The sequence below is a fragment of the Peromyscus californicus genome, unplaced genomic scaffold (assembly GCF_007827085.1).
Source record: "Peromyscus californicus insignis strain IS unplaced genomic scaffold, ASM782708v3 Scaffold_24__1_contigs__length_46423439, whole genome shotgun sequence".
Lineage (NCBI taxonomy): Eukaryota > Metazoa > Chordata > Mammalia > Rodentia > Cricetidae > Peromyscus > Peromyscus californicus.
Window position 1 is genome coordinate 14,914,921 of NW_026294535.1, and position 25,008 is coordinate 14,939,928.

Below are 25,008 nucleotides of genomic sequence, written 5' to 3' on the forward strand. Positions count from 1 at the left end.
AGTGAGTCTGTGGTCTTGGCTATGGATAGCAAGGCATTTAACTGGGGCTGTTGCTGAGCAGCCCAAAGGGGAAGCATCCACGGAGGAAATTCCGATACAGTTGTCCTTTCCTGTGTGGTATGTGTTAGGGGTGCCTTTGTGCTGTGACAGCGAATGCATAGTTCTTGCGATGGTCAGTGCGATGCACACGGCTGAGCCATTGGGATTCAACGTGTCTGTGGGAGGAATCCCCGGATGGCAGTCTTCGTCTGTGTGGTGTGGGGCGGCATGCCTGCTGGATGAGTGCGATCTACCACGTGACTGTGGAGAGGCCCTGAAAGCTGTTAAAGGGTAGAGGAAATGTTGCAGCAGCCTTGGAGATTGGGAACGAGACCGTAGTCTAGCCGCAGCGGCAGAGGTTGCCTGGCCACTGTGGCGGGTAGTTAGGAAAGCATCGGAGGCTGCGGTGAACTTGCTCGTGTCCAGGAGCGGTGGCAGCAAGAGAGGAAGATACAGCAGCCTCCCCCAAGTTAGCCTCTGACTTGGAAAGTGAAGTGGGTAACGAGAGGGTGAGAGAGAGGATATAAAACGCAGTGGAAGATGCCCCTCACAGCTGACCCTTCAGAGGAAAGAAGGGAAAACCTGTGGTCCAAACGTGCAGACGGGGGCCTTGACAACGGGCCAGGACAAAATAAACTAAGGTGATCAGGCAATACTCAGCACTTGAACTTCTGAAACTGGGAAAGATGCTTAAGCAAGCCATGAATGTGCCTGTCAGAGCATGACTTGTGGGGCTGTGGGGCACGAGAGTGGACAGGATCAGTCTGACCGCTGTGGGAGTGGGAGATCTGCATAATGTACCCTCCCATCCCTCCTGAAGGCAAAGGACACAGAACCTGAGACAGTTAAGGAGATCAGTTCCTGATGGACTGGCTTAGGAACACTTCATCATCTCTGTCTGAGGTACCCAGGAGGAGGTGGGGCTGGAGGACCACAGGGAGGGGATTGAAGGAACTAGGCACAAGAGAAGTTGTGTTTGAGCCCCCTGTTCACTGGTCCAGACATTTAAAACAGTGAAAGAAAAGGTTGATCCAGCAGGAACCTCAGGGAACTTAAGTGGCTTTGCTAAACCCTTTGGTGGGGTAAGATCTTTATAAAGAAGGAAAAGTTTTGGCGGATCTCAGTGACTTAGATGAACATGTAAAGAGTGTCTGTAAAGTGAGAGCACAGCCTAGAAGAGATGAAAACGTGGTAAAAGCAGACGAAGAGGTCTGTCTGGGTTGCTCGAAGGCAAATGTGGAAAAAAATGGGAGAAAGACAAGTTGTATCTAAGCAGCTTCTGGGAGGCTATAAAGCCTGAGGAGCAGTTCCCAGAAGACAACTGTAATAGAAAAATACAACTGAAGACAATCACGTCTGTCCCAGCCCTGGGTGATTATCCCCCCAGACCAAGGAGGGTACATTTCCCTCCAGCTGAAGGTCATGCTAAGGGTGGAGATGGTTTTCCCAGCTAGGAACTCATCCAACAGCTAGGTATGTTGGATAGAGAGATAATAGCTACAGCCATTGTGCCAACCCAGGGCCGCCCCAACCCTGGGGATCCAGCAGGTGTAGCAAGGGACAGCAGGGCCATGTTGACCCTTGGCTCTGAGTTGGTCTGAGCAAATTAAGTCGGTCCCATTGAGCTAACCAGGCATGGAGACATGGAGGGTGCCTCCATGGAAGAGCTCCAGAAAATGTAAACACAGTGACTCAGAGAGAATGACTGAGGGTGACAGGGAGCTAATTAAGTGAGCACTTCCCACCCATGCTCTGTACCTAACCTTGATCTGTGGAGGACGCAGCTGATACAAATGGATGGAACCTTTCCCTGCTGCATTAAACCTTGATTGTGTTTGACTTAGTATCTTCTTAGTCGTGAACCTCCGGGAGCACCTGACACTTGCTGGGAACAGGTGAAAACAGAGTTTCAGAGTGCTTCGCCAAGGTTCTCTGTGTAACCCCAGGATTGGTTATGGGATGGTGGTTCGGATCGTCGCCTTGTCCCATTCCTCCTCTGGGAGAGCTTTTGTTATATAGATGATGTAATGTTCACCCCTGAGCGTTTGGCAAATTTGGAAAGCCAGCAGAGGGACATATGGGTGCAAATGGTGCTTCCTTACAACCCTACTGGGTGGGGCTGGGTTAATAAAAAGGAAAAAAATCCAAAGGGTGCCCCACATAAACGTTGTTGTTGGAAGCCCCAGTACCAGGGATAGGCTGTCTTCCCATCAGTTGCTGGCCAGTTGCGCTCCACAAATCTAACAGCTACTGCTGTTGGTTATAATGCCGGGACTAGACAGTGAGACCCTGTTGCTGAAGGCGCTCCACATGCACGCTTCGACTGCAGGACATGGAGACATGAAGTTGGGTGTGAACTAGAAACTCCCACCCTGCTGACTGGATTCTTTAGTTTCAGAGTGGCCAGGCAGGCTGCTGGTGGAGAGCTGTAACCAACATTCCTGCTTGGCTGTGGACCCGGCATGCTAAAATACTGACTCTCCGGGTAGGGAGTGTGAGCATGCGCAGTAGCGGCTCTGCTGACATGGAAGAGGCCAACAGCCTTTGGGTTGAATTGAAAGCCCACTCTACCAGGAGTTCGTTCATGTCTGGTACTGTACGCCGGGATAAACATCTGTGGCTGGGGAGGTCATAGGTCCCAGAAGGCAAGCAACTTCCGCTCTTTTGCTAGATGGATGTGATGCGCCTGTCAAACTTCCATCTAAACACGTGAGTTTATGCCCATCGATCACTGTTGTTAGCTTTAACCCATAAACACTGGTGAAGGACTGTCCCAGTGTCGCAGGAGACTAATTCTCAGCCTTAGATGGACATCTGTCATCTAAGGCTTGGGATCATTGCCAGAAACGGGGCTGAAAGAGTGTAAAAACCTGAGGAAGGGGTAGAGTGTTGTGTAACAATTTCCTCCAACACTGAAACATTTCATCCTGCCGCAAAGGCCCTTGAACAGTAAGGAAAATGACTCAAAATAGAACCAGGAAGTCCACGAAACTGACCAGATTCACTAGGCTTTTTCCAGCCAGAGTAAACAATAATAAAAAAAAAATAGTCCCCCTTAAACATACCAACTTGAGACCTGCCGAGCTGCCTGGGAGAGGTTTAGATCAACTGAGGCACCTGGAAAGGACTCTCCAACCTTTGAGTTGTCTCCAGGATGTGCCATGTGATCCAGAGTTCCTGGCTTTTGTGGGCTGTCACCTGTGCTGGGGTAGGCTTTAGTGATGCAAAGCTGTCCGAGTCATTTCTGGTCCTAGCAAATAACCCCAATAAAATTCACTGGTTGACTAAATTGGACTTCGATGGTATCCATACTTTGGTGTGTGGTGGATTCCCTAGCTCTGTGTGTTGTATCTTCCCAAGTAAAGGATTGTCACACACATACTCCTCTCAAAAAGTTGTGGTTTGCTGAAATCAGTTGAGACGATCATTAACATGTTGCAGTCCTAAGACAGAATTCCTTGAAGACAGAGTCTTCTCTGTGCAGCCCACTCTGATCTTTAGCTTGATGTTCTTCAGAGCCCACCTTCTAAGAGCTGAGATGACAGACATATACTACCATGCTAGCAAAATTCTTGAAAAATGGTATATGCACATTGAATTTTAGACATGATGTTATGTGTGCATGGTAGATGGGCGTACAGCTGCATAAAAAATAACATATATATATATATATATATTGAAAAATTTTGAAAAGTTGGACCTACTCTATTGAACTATTCATTTTTATTGAGATATTCTGTTTGCTGCAGTAGTTTGGAAATGAGCCCAAGGCATCTCTACTCATGCCTATATTTCCTACCATGCTGATCAACATTTGTAAATCAGAACTGTAAACATTCGGATGATAGGAAGCTCCTCATCAAAATACTAAAATACATGGAGCATCAATCTTGGGCTTCTGAAAATGTTAGAGATTACAGTTCTTGAAAACAAAGCTCTCAGATGGAAAGGCATTGTGAATTTTCTTAAAAACACGAGAAAGGGATTAAACCAGTCAAAGAAGAGTTAACTCAAATGGTGGACAGATTTAAATCGGAAATCATAATCATAGTTGTATTTTGAAATATTTTAACCAATGGGAATCGTGTAATAAAATTAAGAAAGCTTGTGATGCTACAGCATCTAAATCTGGCAAATCATTAAAGGACTTGCAAGTGGAGGATATTGAACTGGTGTATTTTGTGTTTGAAAATTATTTGAAAAAGACGGCACTTTAAATAAAGGGCATGAGGCAGTGCCTTTAGATAGACTAAAATATTTATACAATCGAATAACTCCCTTCAGAGTACCCTTGACTGAGTGGAATTTGCTCTGCAACTATAAAATATACCTTAGTACGTATAGGGAGAGTGTTTTTCTCGGTAAAAATACTGTGGTCAACAGAGACAAGTCAATAAAAGTTGTCAAAATGTCAAATTTATTAACTATTCTGAAGGCAATTTTTAAGAAGACCGTAGGCAATCTTGTGGAACAAAATAATAAAATCGGAGGCAGAGAACAGCATATTTTCAGGGCTGGGAAATGGCTGTGTGTTGCTATTGTGGTAGATATACGTCATTACAGAGTTATCCAAACCCATAAAATGTACAACCCTAGGAGTGAGACCCAAGCTAAACTACGGGCTGTGGGTGGCGATGTGTCAGAACAGGCTCATTAAGCAAGAACAAATCCAGCCCTGGCAGGCATTGATAATAAACAGGAGGGGTATGTATGTGTGAAGGCAGAGCTATATGGAAAAAATCTCTACCTTCTGCTCAAAATTGCCATGACATAAAACTGCGGTAGAGCAAAGTCTATAAAAGATGATTTTTTTTCCCCACACAATTTACAGTGCCATGATATTAGATCTAGATATAGCTTTGAAGGATTACAGTATACACATGGGGACAAACACAATTATACCATTTATAGTAGTCAGGAAACAATATAAATAAGTTATTATTTATAGATTATGTTTTTCAACTTTGCATGGATATATATGATTCTAGAGCTTTAGATTCTCTGAGAAAACTTAGAATAGAATTCTCTGAAAGCCAAACAATATTTAAGAGTTAAGCAGGCTCTGGGGTGCCGTGGGGCCGGAATGCCAGCAGCAGCAGCAGCAACCGTGATCTAATAGTCCGTACGTAGCGTGTGGTCTGCTGAGACTGAAGTCAGGTGTCACCTGAGAGGAGCTAAGTGGGGCACCCAGGCCACACATTGGGAATGTCTTCACTGCTTCCACACTGATTTCAATTAAGTACAACTCTAGCCAAATTTATTCTTTTAAAAATCGTTTGTTTTACATATTCTAGCCTGGATCAGCCTTCGGATCCTGTCCTCTGTCTTCTGACTTAACTTTTACATCATCACATTAGTCCCATGAAGACAGACGTGGAGACAAAGGACACAGGGCCCCATTTTTCATAACGAAATCTTTATTTGGTTGTGTCTACACATTTTAAAAAGTGCTATAAGACAGCATTACACTGTGTAAATATGTAAGTAAATGTTAAAAGAAACTGTGAAAAAATGCTTAGGAATGGGGAATAAAATTGGAGGTACAGCGACAAGAAATAAGTACTGAAAGTTTTGTTTTTATATTTGAAAATTTAAATTGTGAACTTTTTATGTCTAAAAAGCAAATGAAGTTTGTTTCTGTTTGTTTGTTTTCTAAATGAGCATCTGGGTCAACAAACATGGCTCCATGGGTAAAGTGCATGTTGTACAAGTCTGACCAACTGGGTTCAATCCCCTGGACCCAAATGGAAGAGAGAGTAATAACTCCCAATCAGCCTCTCTGTCTCTGTCTCTGTCTGTCTGTCTGTCTTTATCTGTCTCTCTGTCTCTGTCTGTTTCTCTCTCTGTCTTTGTCTCTCTGTTTCTGGTCTCTCTCTCTGTCTGTGTCTGACTGTCTCTCTATGTGTCTGTCTCTCTGTGTATCTGTCTCTCTCTCTCTCTCTCTCTCTCTCTCTCTCTCTCTCACACACACACACACACACACACACACACACACACACTATAGGAATTCAAGATTACCTTTGCATCCCCCCCCCCCCCGACAGGTTTCTAGTCAGCTTCCCTAACTCACGCACAAGGAATGACCGACTCATGTGATCTGAGGACCACACCGACTGCCCCCAAGGACCCTGGAACCGCTAAGCTATTCTAAAAGGGTTTCTGGAAGGTTCCAGTCCCTCTATCCAGTCGTGTTAACTCAAAGCATCTCAACAAACATACAGTTATTAGAATGTGAAAAAATAACGAACGTCTTCAAGCTTTCCATGCCGTCTCCAGTGTCACGTTCTATTACTAATTAATGCAAAAGATGGCTTGCTACGGCGGCAGGGTGATTGGGGTGGAGACAGTGACATCAGTATGAGTGTGAAAAAAGCCATTGCCTGGGAAGACTGGAAACATCGCCACTTCCTGCTCCACATAACAAAACAGTGTGTGTGAGCCGGGGAGCTCTCCTGGACATGACTTTGTAGACAGCATGTGACTATAAAGGATCAGAACTCACGGTGCCGTCTTTGGACTCTGGAACCCATCCTGGTCCTCTAACCTACTGCCATTCTCCACAGTGCTTTTCTCTTTCTTTAAGGTTTTTTTTTTTTTTTTTTTTTTTGGTTTTTTTTTTGGTTTTTTTTCGAGACAGGGTTTCTCTGTGTAGCTTTGTGCCTTTCCTGGATCTCGCTCTGTAGACCAGGCTGGCCTCGAACTCACAGAGATCTGCCTGCCTCTGCCTCCCGAGTGCTGGGATTAAAGGCGTGCGCCACCACCGCCCGGTGGCACTTTTCTCTTTCTTAATAAACTCTTCATCTTATTACTATCAGTGCATACCTATTCCAATTTTTTGTTCCACGAGAACGTGGAAATCTCAGTGGACATTCTGTGGACTGCCATCCATACCTGTAACATTATTAATGGAAATTCCTACCAAGGCAAAGAGAAGCAGGACCTGCCCTCTCCACATCCTCCACACTGAGGTAGGACTCTCAGAAGGATTCTTATAAATCAAGATACTGCTTGGGGAAAATCATGGAATTCCGTAAAGATTAAGGTTGTTAAAACACAGTTTTTACTAGTCCATGCCTTCCACCTCCTTCCTCCAGTTTCTGATGGACAAGTTCAGGAAGCTGAGTAGTGATAGTTGAGCACACACCTCCTTGAAAATGATTCCCTGGATTCTAACATGGAAGCACAAGTCACAGTCTGTACATCCGCCCCCCAGGATCTGGCTGGGGTGGCTGTGACTTCTCTGTTCCCAGTGTTCATGTAGTTCAGCCATTCTGTCAACACGTTAGAGGTAAGCCCCTGAATGGGACGGGTCAGGCTGCCTCTGGGTCACAGCTAGTGTGTCTCTTTCATTTGTGCTCAGACTCTGAATGATTCTGTTTCCGGAAACAGACTTGATAAGCCATGAAAGACGGACGATTTTGTATTGAGATTGCTTTAAAGAATCAGTACCGAGCTGGATAGAGTTCCACAAAAGATTAGATTAAAAAAAAATTAAGAGGGAGAGTGAAATTAGGGACAATTATCCATGAGCAGCCTGTTCCTTTCCCCTGTAAGAATAAGGAAGCAACTGATTATAATCACGCTCAGTGTCACCAAGACTCCGAGAACACCCAGGTGGGCATGCCTTTGTGTTCTGTCTTATCTTACTGGGCCTCATCATCTGTACATGCTATTTCCTTTCTATGGAATTAAGTAAAAGAATACCTTAAAGGGCTTACGATGTGGCCTGATGGCATACAAAGAAATGTTAGCTGGCCATCACTACTGAGCATCAACAACATCCACCTGTGTGTTATGATGATGCAGCTGAGTCACTCAGAATCCTGCCAGCTTCCCAGTAAACTGTCCCCACAGGGGGAAGAAAGCAAAGTGTCTGCTAGAGTCTGCATGGGAAATAGCCTGTGCTGGGGCACCTGGTCCCAGCTGCGGGGGCTGTTCTGGGAGGTTGTGGGAACTTTGGGAAGTCAGGCCCCGCTGGGAGGAAGTGAGTCTCTAAGGAAAAGGGATCTTGCTCTTTAAAGCTCAACCCTGCTTCCTGTTCCATCTCCGCTTCCTATTCTGCCCAAATGAGAACAGACTTAGCTCCATATCCGTGGAGGACTTCTGCCACCATATTCTCCCCAACATGATGGATTGTGTCCCTTCTAACCGCGAGCCAAATTAATTCTTTCCTCCCCTAAGCTGCAAGGTATTTTATCATGAGGATGAGGAAAGTAACCAACACAAAGTAGAATAGTAAATTCTAGGCAAATTCTCATTTATTTCAGTAGCCAACAATCTCAATAGGTGAGGACAAGAAAAGAGAAATATCCCAGCACTGATCTTAGGGAATGACAAATGTCACATGTCTATATATTGATCATATGAACCGGATGGGCCATCAGCCTCTAATATAATACTGACACTCTTGTCCATTAATGAGAGACTCAATTTAATGTCCCCACTGTCCTAGGAGAGACTGGGATGGCAATGCAGATGTGGGAATACTTCATGTAAACAAAAACAAGCCTTCATAGATGCTGTAGGGACAACCAGACATGCATTAAATGCTATCAGATGCCACTTCTCAGAATGCATCCTACTGAACACACACGTTGATGACATTTGCTTTTAAATGATGAGGGGAGAATCCCAGCAATGTACTGCTACAGATGTTTCTAGACACGGTGTCCAATCTAGACATAGAACAAGCCTCTTTCAAGACATTCAGTTTTGAGAAATAATTTGTCCTAAATTAGATACTAAAACTGTAAGTATTAGAGTCCCAGGTAGCCATAGTTGGTGCTGATGAGGAACTTAACAATGGGATTATATCAAAAGCTATATAATGAAGCTGGGGTGAAAATAGTTACTGACCTCAGCTCATGCATCACCTCAGGAAAAATGAGCCCAGGCTACCTCCAAATTCATAGTAGTCCATCCCTGTGTCTCTGCTCCCCAGTGTTGGAATTACAGGCATGCACCATCATGCTTAGCAAAAATCAGACCTTTGCCTGTACATTTTTGACATCTGTAGAATTAGATGCTTCATTGGCATCTTCAAGAATCTGTCCATTTTATATGCTTGGAGCATAGTAAGCATCTGGTGCATAACAGTTATGATGGATGGATAGTAAAAAGATAGCAGAAATCCAAAGGATCCAGGATTTCATAAATTCTACATGACAGAAGGGCCATTTGAAGGCTATACAACCTCAAATATTTTCTCGTCTTGACAAAACCCCAGCATATCTAAGTCCTTCGGTTTTCATAAAACAGCTCCGAGAAATTAATACTATACAGAGGGGGATGGGGAGATGGAGTAAGTGTCCTTCACAGGCGGTGCTGGTGATGGTGCTCGGGTCTAGGGCATCCCACACAACCTGCAGCACACAACGGGCACAAAAACAAGCAGATTTGTGCAGAACCAGGAGCACATTCAGCAGCTTGCCATTCCCAGTGGGAAATAGTAAGTCAGTTTTCCAAAGACTACAGGGACATGGAGCACTAGTTCCGTGGAACCCAGAAACTGGGTGTGAAGTAGAAACATTCAGTATACTTCATTTCAACCAGCTGAGAAAATCAAAACCCACAGAGGACAAGTAGGGGACCCACAAACTCAAGAGAAAGATGAAGGATCCAGGTCCCACTGAGAAATGGTCGGCTTTTCAGGGGGTAGGGGGTTGAGTGTTTACATCAAGTCCACACTTTATGATTCATAACATTTCTAACCTGTTGCTGTTTCTCTGGTGTATGCAATCATCCTCAACTATTTATTTGTTTCTTTAAGACTCCCTGTAGAGGGGCTCAGGAGATGATTCCATGGATAAAGAACTCGCCGTGCAGTTGAGAGGACCTAAGTTCGAATCCCCAGAACCCATGTTCCATGCAGAAGTGGGCATCTATGACGAGACCCAAGGCAGAGGCAGGAGAACCTCTAGAAGCTTGCCTTGCCAGCATATGCAGTAGAAGATGAAGACCAACACCCACGGTTGTCCTCTGACCTCCACTCATACACCGTGGCATGTTCATACCTACACTCGCACGTGTGAAAAAACGTGAAGACACACATCATTCAAATGCACACCACTTAGATGATCAGTGAACCCCTAAACCTTTGGATAATGACAGAGCTGGGCTGGAAAAAGAAAGGTGGTGAACCTCACATTTTAGCAATGACCTGTCTAATCCTATCTGGAAAGGCTCACAACTGAGTTCCATGGCCACTTGCTTCCCTGACATCACCGTTACGCCATTACTGTCATGAGTACTGCGCCCACTTTGCTGATGGGAACACTGAGCATCTTTGAAGCTGAAGGCCCAGGTCCAAGTTCAAGGATTGTAACTGAGAGCAAGAACCAGATCAAGTCAAGTACAATCAAATTCAGACTTCTCTTCCCTACACGACCCCCTGAGAAATACTTTTGCAAGCAACATGGTATGTCTGTTTTCTCCTGGTTTTCCACTGTTGCATTTCAGTTTACTTTATGTTGGATATGGAATCTCTAAGTTTGAAAGCCTGGTGATATTTCTAAGTCTCTGAGAACTGTATTATAGTTCCAGGGAAAATCAGTTAGACTAGAAATGATGGATGCTTTGAATAGGTTGGGTTTTTAAATTGTCACTTCATATGAGCAAGGTTTTAGAATCACATGGCATGCTAACACACTATAGACAATATCATTACCAATAGGCTTCTGGCATGGAATTAGACCTGAAATTTGAATCTTCTGGCTCTAAAGCTGTCTATGTTTAATGTTTATTGAAACAGCCAGCCTAAGACATGGTGGTATAATGTATATTTCACTTCTCTGTTTATTATGGAGATCTTGAACTCATAGACACTGGGACTTTCAGCTGAAAGCATGGTCCCAGATGTTTACTAGAGCCTCTCCAGGACCCCATCACCCTGCACATAAGTGTTGATCTTATCTTTACCTTTGCAGGACTCCCAGGAAGGAAACAGGGGCTGCTTTTCTGGGGCTGGCCCACTTCCAGGCCTGAACAGATGTTTTGAGCCAGGCGTCTTGTAAGTGTTGGTAAAACTAGCTCAGAAAAGTGGGGTGGGATTCGATTGAGCCCTTCCCTGAAGGTACTGTGGAGATGTCAGTCCACGCATGACGAAGCTATGTGTCTAAAATGAGTTGCTGATTTCATCTGAGGAGTAAGGAGAAACCTCAGCAAGTGGTGGAGTTTGACGTCCTTACCCACACCCTCTTTCCTATGTTGCTTTGTGTGCGTATGTACGTGCACGTGCGTTTATGGTTACAAGTATTTGCTGATTCATGTGTGGAGGCTGGGGGACATCAGGTGTCCTCCTTCACCACCCTCCACCTTATTTTTGAGACAGCATCTCTCCTGCACCTGTAGTACTGACTGGCTGACCAGGGTGCCCTTAGGACCCTTCTGTCTCCACCATTCAGTGCTGGGGTGACAGGAGAGGGCAGCCATGTCCTGTTGTTTACATGGCACTGGATATTCTAACTTAGGTCCTCACACTTGCTCCGCAAATGCTTTGCCCATTACCATCTCCCCATGTAGCTGGAGTTTTCGCCAGTCCTGCCTGGCCCACAGTCAGGACAAATCTCTCTCACCTGCCAGTTCCGCAGCTGCTCAGACCCAACCAAGTAAACACACAGAGACTTATATTACTTATAAACTGTATGGCCATGGCTCACATAGATATAATTCAATTAGGTAGGTAATCTTCAAACACTTCAAAGACCTACAGAATTTGGCATTTAAAATGTTTTAAAATTTTAGACAGCCTGGAAAGATGGCTCGGAGGTTAAGAGCACTGACTGCTCTTCCAGAGGTCCTGAGTTCAATTCTCAGCAACCACATGGTGGCTCACAACCATCTATAATGAGATCTGATGCCTTCTTCTGTATACTTAATAAATAAATAAATCTTTAAAAAAACATTTAGACTTTCTGGACAGTGAGACATGTCTGCTCCTGGCAGCACTGATTTACTTCAGAGAGGAGGATGGGTGTCGAAGACACTCCATATAGAGTTTATCTTCACCTTAGCAAGAATAGCCATTTGGGCAAGAAACTGTTCTTGCCTGGACTGCTTGATTGACTGGACATGCAGGACCCATAGGAAGGTGACCACTGAACTTTGCTTGGCAAAATGGTCCTTCAGGTTCCTGCTTCGCAGAGGAGACTGTCAGACATTCTACAGGACACAGAGAAAAGTGACTGAGAGACTCTAGGCCTGTGGGCTGAAGACAGATGCCCCAAGTTTACAAAGGAATATTAGGTGACTGTCCAGGCAGGCAGCTGTCTCTGTTGTTTCCAGAGTTTTGGAAGTTGCTTACAATGTTCTTCCTGTTTACTTAGGTAATATTATATCCTTCGGAGGTCTTTGATGTAGTTGAAGACTAGATAGTTATAATTTTCCTTAGTTATGATAAGAGATAAATTAGATATGAAACTATAGACTCACAAATATAGGAGAGATAGGATATCTTCTTTAATTTTGCCAAATACAAATAGACTAGATATCATAAATAGACTAGATATTATAACTGTAATTCTTGCTTGATAACTGTTTTGTTATATGTAATTTTACTATGTTAAAGTTAAAACCTTCCTTTTTGAAAAAAAAAGAAAAGGGGAAGTGCTGTGGGATGGTCTGTATGTTAAATGTGTTGCTCTGATTGGTTAATAAATAAAACACTGATTGGCCAGTAACCAGGCAGGAAGTATAGGCGGGACAAGGAGAAAAGAGAATTCTGGGAACAGGAAGGCTGAGTTAGGAGAGATGCTGCCAGCCACCACCATGATAAGCAACGTGTGAAGATGCCAGTAAGCCACAAGCTACATGGCAAGATTTATAGAAATGGGTTAATTTAAGATATAGGAACTAGATAACAAGAAGCTTAAGCCATTAGGCCAAACAGTTTAATTCATGTAAGCGTCTGTGTGTTTATTATATAAATGGGCTGCAGGACTGCCTGGGCTTGGCGGGAGCTGGAGAGAAAAACTCCAGCTACAACCCCAGCCCTTAGAGTTACTGTTCATTCATTAATTCATCCATTCATTTTTGCAGCACTGGGAATCAAACCAGGGCCTTGAGTCTTCCAAGCAATTGTACTTCCTCTGAGCAACACCACAGCTCTCCGACTCCCATCAGCACCCCCTCCATACACACACTGCCTTTCAGAATCGCCAGTACAACTGCCTTAAAGGATTTACTGAATTTCCCAGCAAAGACAGATGTCAGGCATGGCTGAATGTCATCCCTGTTATTTTATGGAAATCGGAGAAGGGACACGGTTTTCCCAAGACTGCATAATGCTGGTGACAGTTGGGACTTCAAACCATGTCTGCTGACCCATTCTGCTTCAAACCTTGTCGTTGTGGCTCAGTGAAGTAAACGGCTTAGCTGTGATGTCTGTGAATTATGCAGTTGTCTTGGACTGGGGTGTTGCTATACCTAGGGCTCATTTCTGCAAGCCTGCTGGACAGACGGGAGCTGATGAAACATTTTGATTTAATTCTTTCTAGATCTTTTGTACTATATTTCCATCCAGCTATGCCTCAAAATAAAGAACCCCAGGCTATTTTATTCCTTCAAAAATATAATTAGTGGTAGTTCAGTTGATAGAGTGATTGCCTGGCATTCCTGAGCCCCTGAGCTGAATCCCCGGAGCTTCTAAAACAGACAAGTTTAGGTAGGTGTGGCGGTTCATACAGCCTGTATCACCTATAGCCTGAGAGATGGAGACAGGAAGATCAAGGGTTAAAGTCGTATTCAGCCACACAGCAAGTTCAAGGCCTGCCTGCACGGATGAGACCTTGCCTTGATACAAAACAAAATATAAGAGAAAAAAAAATCATACAATTAGCCATGTCATATAAAATGTGGAGTCTTGTGTCGTTATAGGAATTTTTCTATTGAACCATCACAGCCAAAGATGATTTAATTGTGTAGGGTTGAAGTCATCTCCATGGAAGAATGGTGTTTTTAAAACTCCAAGAAAGAGAATGTGTAATATCTACAACTAACTTCTTGACTAACACTTCCCGGTATTTGGAATATATGGAATCCAGGAAGGAGGTGGCAAGCATCACTTTGAAATTTGTCAAACACATCGCAAGGAAAAAAACACACACACACACAAAAAAACATCAGGACACCGGACACTGGCAACCGTTGTAAAATATATAACAATTTTCTTCCAGTTGTCCGACAAAGGAATTTGGGTCAACAGAGATGGGAAGTCGGGTACAAAGGCAGACATGTGTTTCTGTAGCTCCTAGCTAGGTGTTTTAAAAGTCATGAGAAATCGTGGCCATAGCAAGGCAGGCTAAGGACACGGATCATTGAATCGGTTGATATTTATAAAAGCAGGGAAAACTTCCTGCAAAAAGAGAAAGCTGCCTTGTCAGTGTGTTCAACATGAAAGTCTGGAAAGGGCTGGGGTGTGTCTACAAAAGCTTCAGTGACAGCCTCTGGTTGGGATTTTTACTTCATCTATTTCCAGCAGAGAGTTTAAGCCATGTTTCCTTTCGAGAGTGTCACGTGTCTAGCCTTATTCTTGAGAGTGCTCAAGAAATTAGGCTGTGACAGTTACCCAAAACATAATTTGTTATGCTGTTTAATTATTTAATGCGCTGTTTAAAAATTTAAACATGGTCTTTGGTTGGTTGGTTGATTGAGTCCCATTAAGGTGGATTTGAAACTCCTTCAAGATTATAATTATCTACTGAGTCCTTCATGGTTCAGATTTATAAATCAGATTGTGTTCTCTAATAAAATGCCAATTCAAAAATGTTGACTTCAATGTTTTTTAAAAGTATTTCCTTAAAATGTTAGTAGATACCAAATATTAAAAATATTTCTACATGCCTAGATCTTTAAATTTTTTCTTAAAAAGTAAAGCGAGGGTGCTCTAATTATCTTCTTTATTACAGTATTGCATAATATTATCTTCTTTATTATACTATTACATACTCGTTATACATCCCATTTCTAATTCTGAAGAGGGTATTTCCATGGAAACATTTGCTGACCATCAGCATGGGCTCCGAGCACAGTAATGGCAAGGCCCCAAGCCACCCCTGTGTGTGACAGCTGTCGGTCTCTCTGACGTCTACCGAGCATTGGGACAGAACCTCACAGTGTTTATACAGAAGACGAAAATAACGAAGGCGATTCTTTGAATGTGTTACCAAATTGGGCCTTTCTGGATGGAATGAGAGGGTATTACGTTAAGCGAAATGAGCCGGGCACAGAGGCCAAACCCCAAGTGTTCCTGCCGATCTGTGGAAGATGTCGATGTTGATTCTGTAGGAGTGGACAGCAAAATAGTGTTTGCTCATCATGTGTGAAGCCCTGGTTAGAAAGAGAAAGGGGGAAGAAGAGGGAGGGAGGGAGGGAGGGAGGGACGGAGGGACGGAGGGAGAGAGGAAGGAGAGAAGGAAGGATCTCTTGCTGGTTTCAAAGGCTTCAGAATCAGAAGTCTCTCTAAAATTTGAAACTCAGTGATCAGGATGATTATGTGTACATTTATATACTTAACTACTACAGCCACAAGGGTGGTTTCCCCAGGGCGCGTCCCACCCCTCACCCTCTTCTGCCTGCCCCTCAAATGCAGGGAACTCAGTTACAATTCTTACTTACTTGTTTATGGCCATTTTCCTGGATATTCCTCACGATCAGGCCGTGTCCTGTCCACTGTTGTAGTCTCTGCTCCGGTTACTGTAAGTGACACATGATAACCTTTCAGGAAAGTCTCTGCTACCATAACAGACGAGGGAATGAATGGCCAATGCGTATAACATGCTGTAGCACAAATTCTAATTGGTCTTAATAATAAAAACCTGGGGCCAGATATTGGAGTAAATGCTGAAAGATCAGAGAGACAAAGGAACAAGACACAGCTACCTCTTACCTCACCGATGCCTCAGCCTGAAACGGGGGATCTCCTGTCTCCACCTCCCAAGTGCCAGGATTAAAGGTGTGTACCACCCACTGCCTGGCCTCTATGGTTAACAGGTGACTTAGCTCCACCCTCTGCTCTCCAGGCAAGCTGTATTTGTTAGATCACAAACAAAAGATCACCACAATATATGTCCTTGGTCATGATGAATCCGAGCTGGTGATATTTCACAGGCACTGACAAAAGTCACTTTAAGGATAACCCCTTGCCCCTCCCCCCGGTCATTTATGCCCTACAGGAAAGAGAATCTTTCAGATTATAGTTTTCCAGTCCCCCATCTTCCAACCTGAACTCTCACCTACTAGTGACGTTAAGTTCCACCTACAGCTCAGTAACGACTCACGCCTAAGCTTTTGCTCATTTAAAGAGAGAACTGGAAATTCCTCCGCCTGCTTTGACCTCGAGCTGAAGAGATGGGGAAGCAAGCCCCACACAGAGACTCCTTCTCTGGGAGTTCAGGGAAGTGGGAGCGGCCACAGACCCGGGAAATCCTGCGCCATCCTTTGTATTTAAAGCTTCCAGTAGGTTAGAAAAGCTATAGTTAGCGGTTGGGGGAATTTTGACCAAGCATTCAATATCGCAGAAACGGCCCTTATTTGCTTGAATATAGGGTGCAGTGTGTTTTAAGAGTCATCTGTCAAAGAAAGCTGATCTAGGATTACTCCCCCCCCCACGGGAATTTGTCCTCATATTTATCTTGCAAACACACTTCTGGAATAGAGCAGAACAAAAGTATGTGCTGTCTAGAAGTGTGTGTGTGTGTGTGTGTGTGTGTGTGTGTGTGTGTGTGTGTGTGTTCACATGCATGTGTACATCTATGTGTGTGTGCATGTGTAAGTCAGAGAGTGATATCAGATGTCTGCCTCAATTGTTGTCCACCTAGAGCTCAGCAGTTGCCTAAACCGGCTGGTGATGACCCCCAGGGACGATCCTGACTTCTACCTCCTTGCTGAGATGACAGACACGCACCTGGCTTTTACAGGTATGCCCCGGCTTCTACATGGGTGCTCGAGATCTGGACTCAGATTCTCATGCTTGCATAGTAAGCAATGTTACCACCAACCCTAGAACACTTTCGAGTTTCAGTTACACATTGCGTACAAATCCCAGTGTCAGAGGCGGCCAGTTGTGACTGTCTGAAGGGCAGGGACCATGGTATCTTTATCATTCTGTTCCTTGAAGGGATCTTACTTCTGCAGGAGCTACCCTGCTAATGCTCATTAGATGATGAATAAAAACAAAAGGCTGGAGAGATGGCTCATAAAATAAGTTATTCTTTTTTAAAAAAAAAAGCAAGAAACAAACAGACAAAAACCACAAAGCTTACATGGAGGGAAGAATAGGGTGTTTTAAGTCACTGGATTTCTTTCCTTTAAAAATTTACCTTAGATATTATAATAAGCCATAGACCGACACATGAAGTAGTTAAGGTATAGACTTGATTAGATTATGAAGGAGTAATCACACTACCTAAAATGTGACTGTGGGTGGGAAGCTGGCTGCTAGGAGCCCAGAACGAGTTAAGAAAACGGCTCATAGCTTCTCTTCCTCTGCTGCCGATAGCCCATCTGAATGGAAAGTTTTGGAACTGAAGTTGAGAACTTGGTGAAACAAGGTTGGTAAGGATGGATGAAGGCTTCATTCATTCCTAAGCAAGCAGAGGAACGACTCACCTTTGACCCGCGGAGCTCACCTCCCCGAGCGTTCCGGGGAGGGCCAGCTTCCTGGGCACAGAGTTTACAACGTAGCAGTCGCACGGGGTCTGTGATGAGGCTCTGCCTGCTGCTGTGGACTTGATAACTGTATTTTATAATTTGTGTCCTGCAGGTGGAGTTCCACTGGACAGTGGTGCTTTACACGCAGACAAAAACTGTATGAAGCTTAGTATCTATGTCCATCGCTGTCACTGCCACCCTGTGCAGAGCTGGTGATGCTCCGGGAGTTCACGACCCCGGTGAGCCAGGATGCAAGCTGCAGCAGCAGCAGCAGCAGCAGCAGCAGCGGGGCTGATACACTGTGTCAGCCAGGGGCGCTGACTGTGCAGTCCACGCTCCCCGTCTAAACCACAACGTGCTTTGAACAGAAAAAGGAAGTGACGAGGTTCTGAGAAACATCAGCCATTTCAGGGTTCCATGAAGCCCGCCACGGTGAATGTCGCTAGAATGTGTACTTATGGAGAAAGGAAGCGCAGCACACCACGTCCACCTCTGCCTACCCTTTGACCCCTTGTCACGCTGTTACGTTCCTATACACAGTTCCCACCCCACCTCGGCTGTTAGCTGTGTGTTCTCTACCACTTTACTGCCTCCACAGTGTTAACTGCTCCCTGTGCTCTGCCACGAGGGCTTACCCACAGGCACTGCCCTCATCCCGCCTCTCCTGTTGTAGATGATTTGTGGTTGTTGTTGTTGTTGTTTTTCGAGACAGGGTTTCTCTGTGCAGCTTTTTGCCCCTTTCCTGGAACTCACTCTGTAGCCCAGGCGGGCCTCGAACTCACAGAGATCCGCCTGCCTCTGCCTCCCGAGTGCTGGGATTAAAGGCGTGCGCCACCACCGCCTAGATAGATGATTTTATAGCCGTCTAACTGCGTTGCACTTTAGACGGTGAACTTCTTGAAAGTGCACGTCTGTTCCGTTTTTGCTTAAGTAACACATGATAGACATTCAACACATTTCTGCTGAAAGACATTGAACTGGAATCAATTCAAGATCACCAATATTGACCAAAGAGGTGTCGCAAGGAGCACCAGAAGGGACAGGAAAGGAGAGGTAGAGCGGGGATGAGTGGGAGGGGATGGAGGCCATGACCAAGGCACTTTATAAGAAAACCTCAAAGAACTAACAAAAATATTGAAGAGTACTATGGGACCCACAAGAGTTCAATCCAGACAAAGGAGTCTTTTCTAACCCCAGTAGATTCAAGGATGTTGCTGAAGTTTCTGAGCCAGTTGGCCACATGACTGATGAATCTATCTCCATGTTCTCTAGAGGCATGGAGGTCAAGAGGTCTGTGGTAACTATCTAGGAAAACTAATAGTAAAGACAGGAAGACAGGATAAGAGGAAGCATTGAGAACTGCCGGGCAAGACTGGCCGGAGTGGGCAAATGCTTATACGTGAGCCTGGACAGAGGAGACCGTGGCCTTGAGTGTCCTAGCCTGTTGCTTCCGAACACACAGGCCTAGGAACATCACCAGGAAAGATGAGGGGAAACACTGGTTTCAGGGGGTGTGGAGGGCGTGCAAATTTGCTTCAGACATATTAAGTCTGATTTTAATACTTATTTTTCTTGGTTAAAGCCCAAGTTTAAATACTGTGACTAATAACAGCATTCCTTTCCAAAAGTGGGTTACAATGCGTCTGCCATTTGGCAGAGCAAAGATTTTGAAGTTCTTTTCTAAAACATACCCTTCAGTGATGTTTGATGTCTGTTTGGTTTTTATTTTAAGCTGTGTTTGTCCTGACTACTGAAGGACACTTGGTAAGTCCTTATCCCTTTCCTGGATCAGTTAATCCTCCAGTCACCAGCTACGTCAATTTGAAACTGTTAATTTAGTTACCATTTGCTCTGAAGAAAAAAAAAAAAGATTGAGAGACGAATTAAATGTCAGAGCAGGGCATTTGGATTCTTCCAGACCAAATGAGATTGCTAAGATACATAGAGGCAGAATACGGTTCATGAGAACATAAAAACCCAAACTCCAAGCTAGGACAGTTGAATCCGGACCACGCAAGTGTTCAGGAAGAAACAGATCTAGAACATGGAAAGTGAAGTGAAAACTTGAAAGGTCAGGCTACCAGACCTCAGTAAGAAACAGCCGAGGAAAGAGGCAGATGGTCAAGTCAAGGGACACGCTTGGGTTGAGAGTCACATCCAGCATCTAGGTGGGGCTGAAGATGAAGGTTGGTAGAAGGGGGTGTGGCCGAGTCTCCACTGTTTATTCACCCAGCAGAAGTATACCCGCACTCCCAACATGGTACAGAAGTATGCCTGAACTCCAAATATGGTACAGAAGTATACCCGTACTTCAAACATGGTATAGAAGTATGCCTGCACTCCAAACATGGTACAGAAGTATGCCTGCACTCCAAACATGGTACAGAAGTATGCCTGCACTCCAAACATGGTACAGAAGTATGACTGCACTCCAAACATGGTACAGAAGTATACCTGCACTCCAAACATGGTATTCTTTTAGCATCCCCAGTATCAGGTAAGAACAGAAATGGTAACACACAGAATTTAACACATTTGAAAAGTGCACCCAACTCCCTACTGAAGAAAAACAAAGCGAAACAAAACAAAAAACATGGATCCTGAAAGGCATGAGCAAATTGGAAATTATTAGAAATTGAGAATAAAAATCATATAATCTTAAGAGTGTCAGTGAGCTTGTTTTATGGTCCCATGGACAATTCCTGAGTCGTGAAGAATGTCGCTTAGTTACAGATGTTCATATGACAGGAGAGGGCATGAAAAATACAGGGGACCTCTGCTCATTTTTCAATTTTTTTTCTGTCAAATCTAAAATTACTCCACAATGAAAGATTTTACTTTGTTTTGTTTTGTTTGGTTTTTTTCTGCACAAAGCTTTCTGGTCTTTCAAATTACCAAACAAAGAGGTAGACAGTGATTTGGATGGCTTCGGTGAACACCCCTCGGTCTACAATGAGACAAATAACCCAGTTGCTGAGGGCGTCTGTGAAGAACGGACAGACTTCGGACCTGAGCTGGCTCCGTTGTTTACTGGCTGTCTGCTCAGAGCATGTTCACCTAACTTCTTCAAATCTCTAGTTATTTTGTCTACGAAATGAGTACATTAGCAGTGCTTACCTCTTACCAAACAAGAGGGCAGACTTCGGGCCTCGCTTGGCACCCAGATGAACGGACAGATATGACAGCGGCTATTAGTATTGATAGATGTGTCACCTACCCTATTTTATCAATGCTCTGATGAGACGTGTGACTGGCTTGGCAGGACTTTGAGTCCACAGAGGGCTAGGTTTGCCCCAGTGTTCTCCCAGAGATGTGGTTCACAGCCATTCTTTCATATGGAAGTAAACACTGGGAGCAGATGGCCCCTGCAGTGGAGTTCCAGAAAGACATTAAAAAGGAGTAGGCAGAGGGATTTTTATTAGTTTTCTGTTGGCTTCTCAGCAACCATCTCCATGCAAGGACAAAATCTAAGGGGCTCAGCTGGGCTTTAGAAAGCTACTGTCTATGCTTGTAAATACTCATGGGTCAGGACAATAGAGCTGAGCCTTTGGCTGCAGAATCCACTGCTGGATGATCCTGGGTTCCTGTGGCTTTGCTGAGATCTCTTCGGGAGGTTGGCCCAAGGAAAATAGGCCAAAGACAGGAAATGTTGCTGTGCTGAGGGAAGCTGGGAACACCTGGGCTTTCTGGCTCGTGTGGTGCCACCAGAGGCATGGAGGCACAGCCTAATGAGCTGCTAGAATCGCCCTGTGAATCTGATGTGTCATACAAGAGGAAGAGAAACCTACATTCTAAGTGGGAACTTTAAGTCAATCCATCCAAATAGGGAGCGAGCTTGCTGGTCACGGCCCATGTGCTACCCCCCCCCCCCCCCCCCCCACACACACACACACTCACTCACTTCTCCTTTCCTGACAGTGATGAGCAGGACTCCTCATTAGTGCAAAGCACAGTGGCTGCCTTCTCCTGCCAGCCTGGCGTCAGCTCAGAATCTCAGAAGCTAATGACAGATGCTGTCCAATGTATGAGTATGGAACCTAAAGACTCACTACCCACATCCAGGTTGGAGCCTGCACACCTCCCAGGCACAGGTAGATTGTGGTTGCTGATGTCTGGTCCACCCTCACCAGCTTCCTTCTAAATCAAAAGCAACAAGACCCTTTCCTGCTTGTTTGACCAGATCCACAAGGGGATTTTTCAAGGTTTAGGTGAAATGTGTAGGAAAAGGCCTAGTCCTGAGTAGGTATTCAGTAAGTGTTCCTTTTCTTCTTTTGTTATCTATTGGGAAGCTTTGAGACCATAGCTAGAGATCGGCAGCCCAATTTATATGTCATTGACTTGCATTTTGGCCTTGTTGATTGGAGCATGATGAAAGCAAAATGTCCTAGAATTCCAAGAAACACATTGCTTGTCAATATTTAATTATAACATAGCCTTTACGTGTGAGTGGCGCCTGTTGAGATTTGAGACACCCAGCGAATTTCAAACTAGGGTTGCCGGCTCTCTCTGCACCCAGATTTCTGACAGCAACCGCCTCTGAGCATTACACCAAGGATCTGCAAGATGTAATTAGTTAATTGGATGACCTTCTTTCTCAATGCCCATGTGACATGTGCTTGAATAAATTTGCCCACTCTTTCTACATTTATTTTTATTCTAAATCTATTAGGAAGACTAATGAAGGCTTTCTGTTCAAAACGTGTGACTTCTCGAACACTTTATGAATACTTCCAATGTCTGTGTGCCCTTTCCCAAATAAAAGACACAGAGGCAATCAGAATCCAGCCCTCCAAAACAGCAGCAACTGCATTGTCTAAAAGTGACAGAGAAACTGTGTTGTGGCTTTTAAGAGAATGACAGGGAAAGAGAGATTATTCATAAGTGGCTGGAAAGTGTTACTAGTTTTAATGTCACCTTCCCTTTTCAAGGCTCAGATGTGACACTTAGGCACCTCAGATTCCAAAGCAGAAGGGTCAGGTCACTGCACCAGTGGTGGCATCGGAGAACTGTTATCCTTTGTAGGACAGTGTCAATCCGGTGCTCCTATCCATCATCACAGTCCAATTTCTGGAAACAATCCCAGGTGAGAAGACGTATGGGTATTAGTATAGACCAATGTCCATCAGTAAGGAGGGATAGGAGGAGAGAGTGAATTTCAGCGTGCAATAGTAGGGTTTTTTGTAGAAAAGGATGAATAGGAAGAAAAGAAAGCCAAGGCAAAGAGGGAAAATATAACCATGACCCTAGGGAGCAAATTAGGTTGGCGTTTAGGAGCACAGATGGCCGTTGAGGCTCAACCCAGAGCTGCTGTGACAGATTCCTTGTTCTCTTCATTTTCATAGCTATGACCGACATGATCTGACAGTGGTGGAATTAAGTCACAGTTGGAGCGAAATGACTTAGCAGACACCATATACTAAGCACCATCTAAACCTGTTAAAAATAACAGTTCCTGTTGAGAACATGAACCAATGTACTCTTCAAACCCTACTGTCCCGATCTGAGAAACCAAGGCGACTTCAAACTAGAGTCGCCTGCTCTCTGAGCCCAGGTTCTGACAGCAGCTGCTTCTGACTGTTACCGTGCAGAAGAAACCTCAAAGGACTAAGCCCGTTTTTTTGATTTTTTATCGTTTGAAAATATCATCCATGCATCTAATACCTTTTGATCAAATCTACCTCTTTTCTCTCCCATTTTTCCCTCTATGTCCCCTATCACTTTTGCCTCACAATTTTACTTGTTCTATTTTGTGTTTGTTGTTTGTTTGTTTGTTTTGTAAATCCACTGATTTTTTTAATTTGTAATTATTATTTTGTAAATTGTGTTGTTTTGTAAATTGTGCTATTTTGTAAATTCACTTAGTGTTGCCTGCGTGTATGAGGTGTGGGTTCATCAACTAGAGTAGACAGCCTCAGAGGGGCAGCATTCCTGAAGGAAACCAACTCTCCCTCCCCCAGCAGCCATCAGCTGCCAATCGCTCCCCTTTGTGAGCCCCTCCCCGATCCGTGCCAAATTTGGTTGGCTTGGTATTGTGTAGGTCTTGTGCCTGCCGTCCCAGCAGCTAGGAGTTCATTTGGGCAACGGCCCTGGCATTCCTGGCAAATACTATTTTGTGGCAGATGTCCACTACGTCTGGCCTTTACAATCTGACTTCTACAATGCCCCCTGAGCAGTGAGAGAAGGCTCATACAGACACAGACGTCCCGTTTAGGGACAGGGGACTCCACCGTCTCTTAGTCTCTGCATCTCGACCCGGTTTGGACCTCTGTGTGCATCTCTGATGAGCTGAGAGATGCACTTGTCTGTTGGTACAAAGATAATAATTTAGGGGCAGTTTCTTACTATGTCCATTTAGTGGAATAATAGTATTAGGTTCTCCTCTTGGGCCTATAACCTGGCCAGCTATAGCTAATAGTACCTCTAGTCAGATCATACAGTCACCAGCTTACATAGTACTAGGCATGAGTCCCGTCTTGTGGAGCAGGCTTTAAATCCAATCGGAAAGCTGTTGCACCACTATTGCACCAGCAGGGATACTTGCCAGACCCGTCATTATGTCATTATTGTAGCTTTTAGGGTTCACAACAGGGTAATACTGTCGATTATTTTTCCTCCTAGGTAGTGCTTTCATTTTTTTCTTCCAGCACCTTACAACGTTATTAGCCGATAAGGCTGAAGCTTCCAGGTGAGTACCAACTTGGCTTCTCCATCTTCTACAATGTCTTCAAACAAAAGGGTCCCTCCATCAAATTCTGGAGGGTAACCATGGCAATGGCAGAAGCCCGTCATGTGGAGGGCTGTCTATGGGACTCAATGACCAATAAGTCAAAAATAGATGAATATGCTTGGCTCTTGAGTTTTCATTTGATAGCCTATGGCAGCTGGTGGAAGCTCTGTCCCCATGTTATAGGGTGACTCCATTTAAACTCCTTGTGTGTGTGTGTGTGTGTGTGTGTGTGTGTGTGTGTGTGTGTGTGTGTGTGTGTGTATGTGTGTGTTTTGGGGAGACTGAGATTCTATAGTAGTAGGTTTCCATATGGCTTTTCAAAGCTCTTAGTGCTACTTATCCTTCCCTCCCCACACTCCCTCCTCTACCCTTCTATCCCTCACCTTATTTAACTCTTCGTTTGTTTGTTTATTCATTTATTTTTTTCGAGACAGGGTTTCTCTGTGTAGTTTTGGTGCCTTTCCTGAATCTCACTCTGTAGACCAGGCTGGCCTCGAACTCACAGAGATCCGCCTGCTTCTGCCTCCCGAGTGCTGGGATTAAAGGCGTGCGCCACCATCGCCCAGCTTAACCCTTTGTTCCATCATATCTCTTCC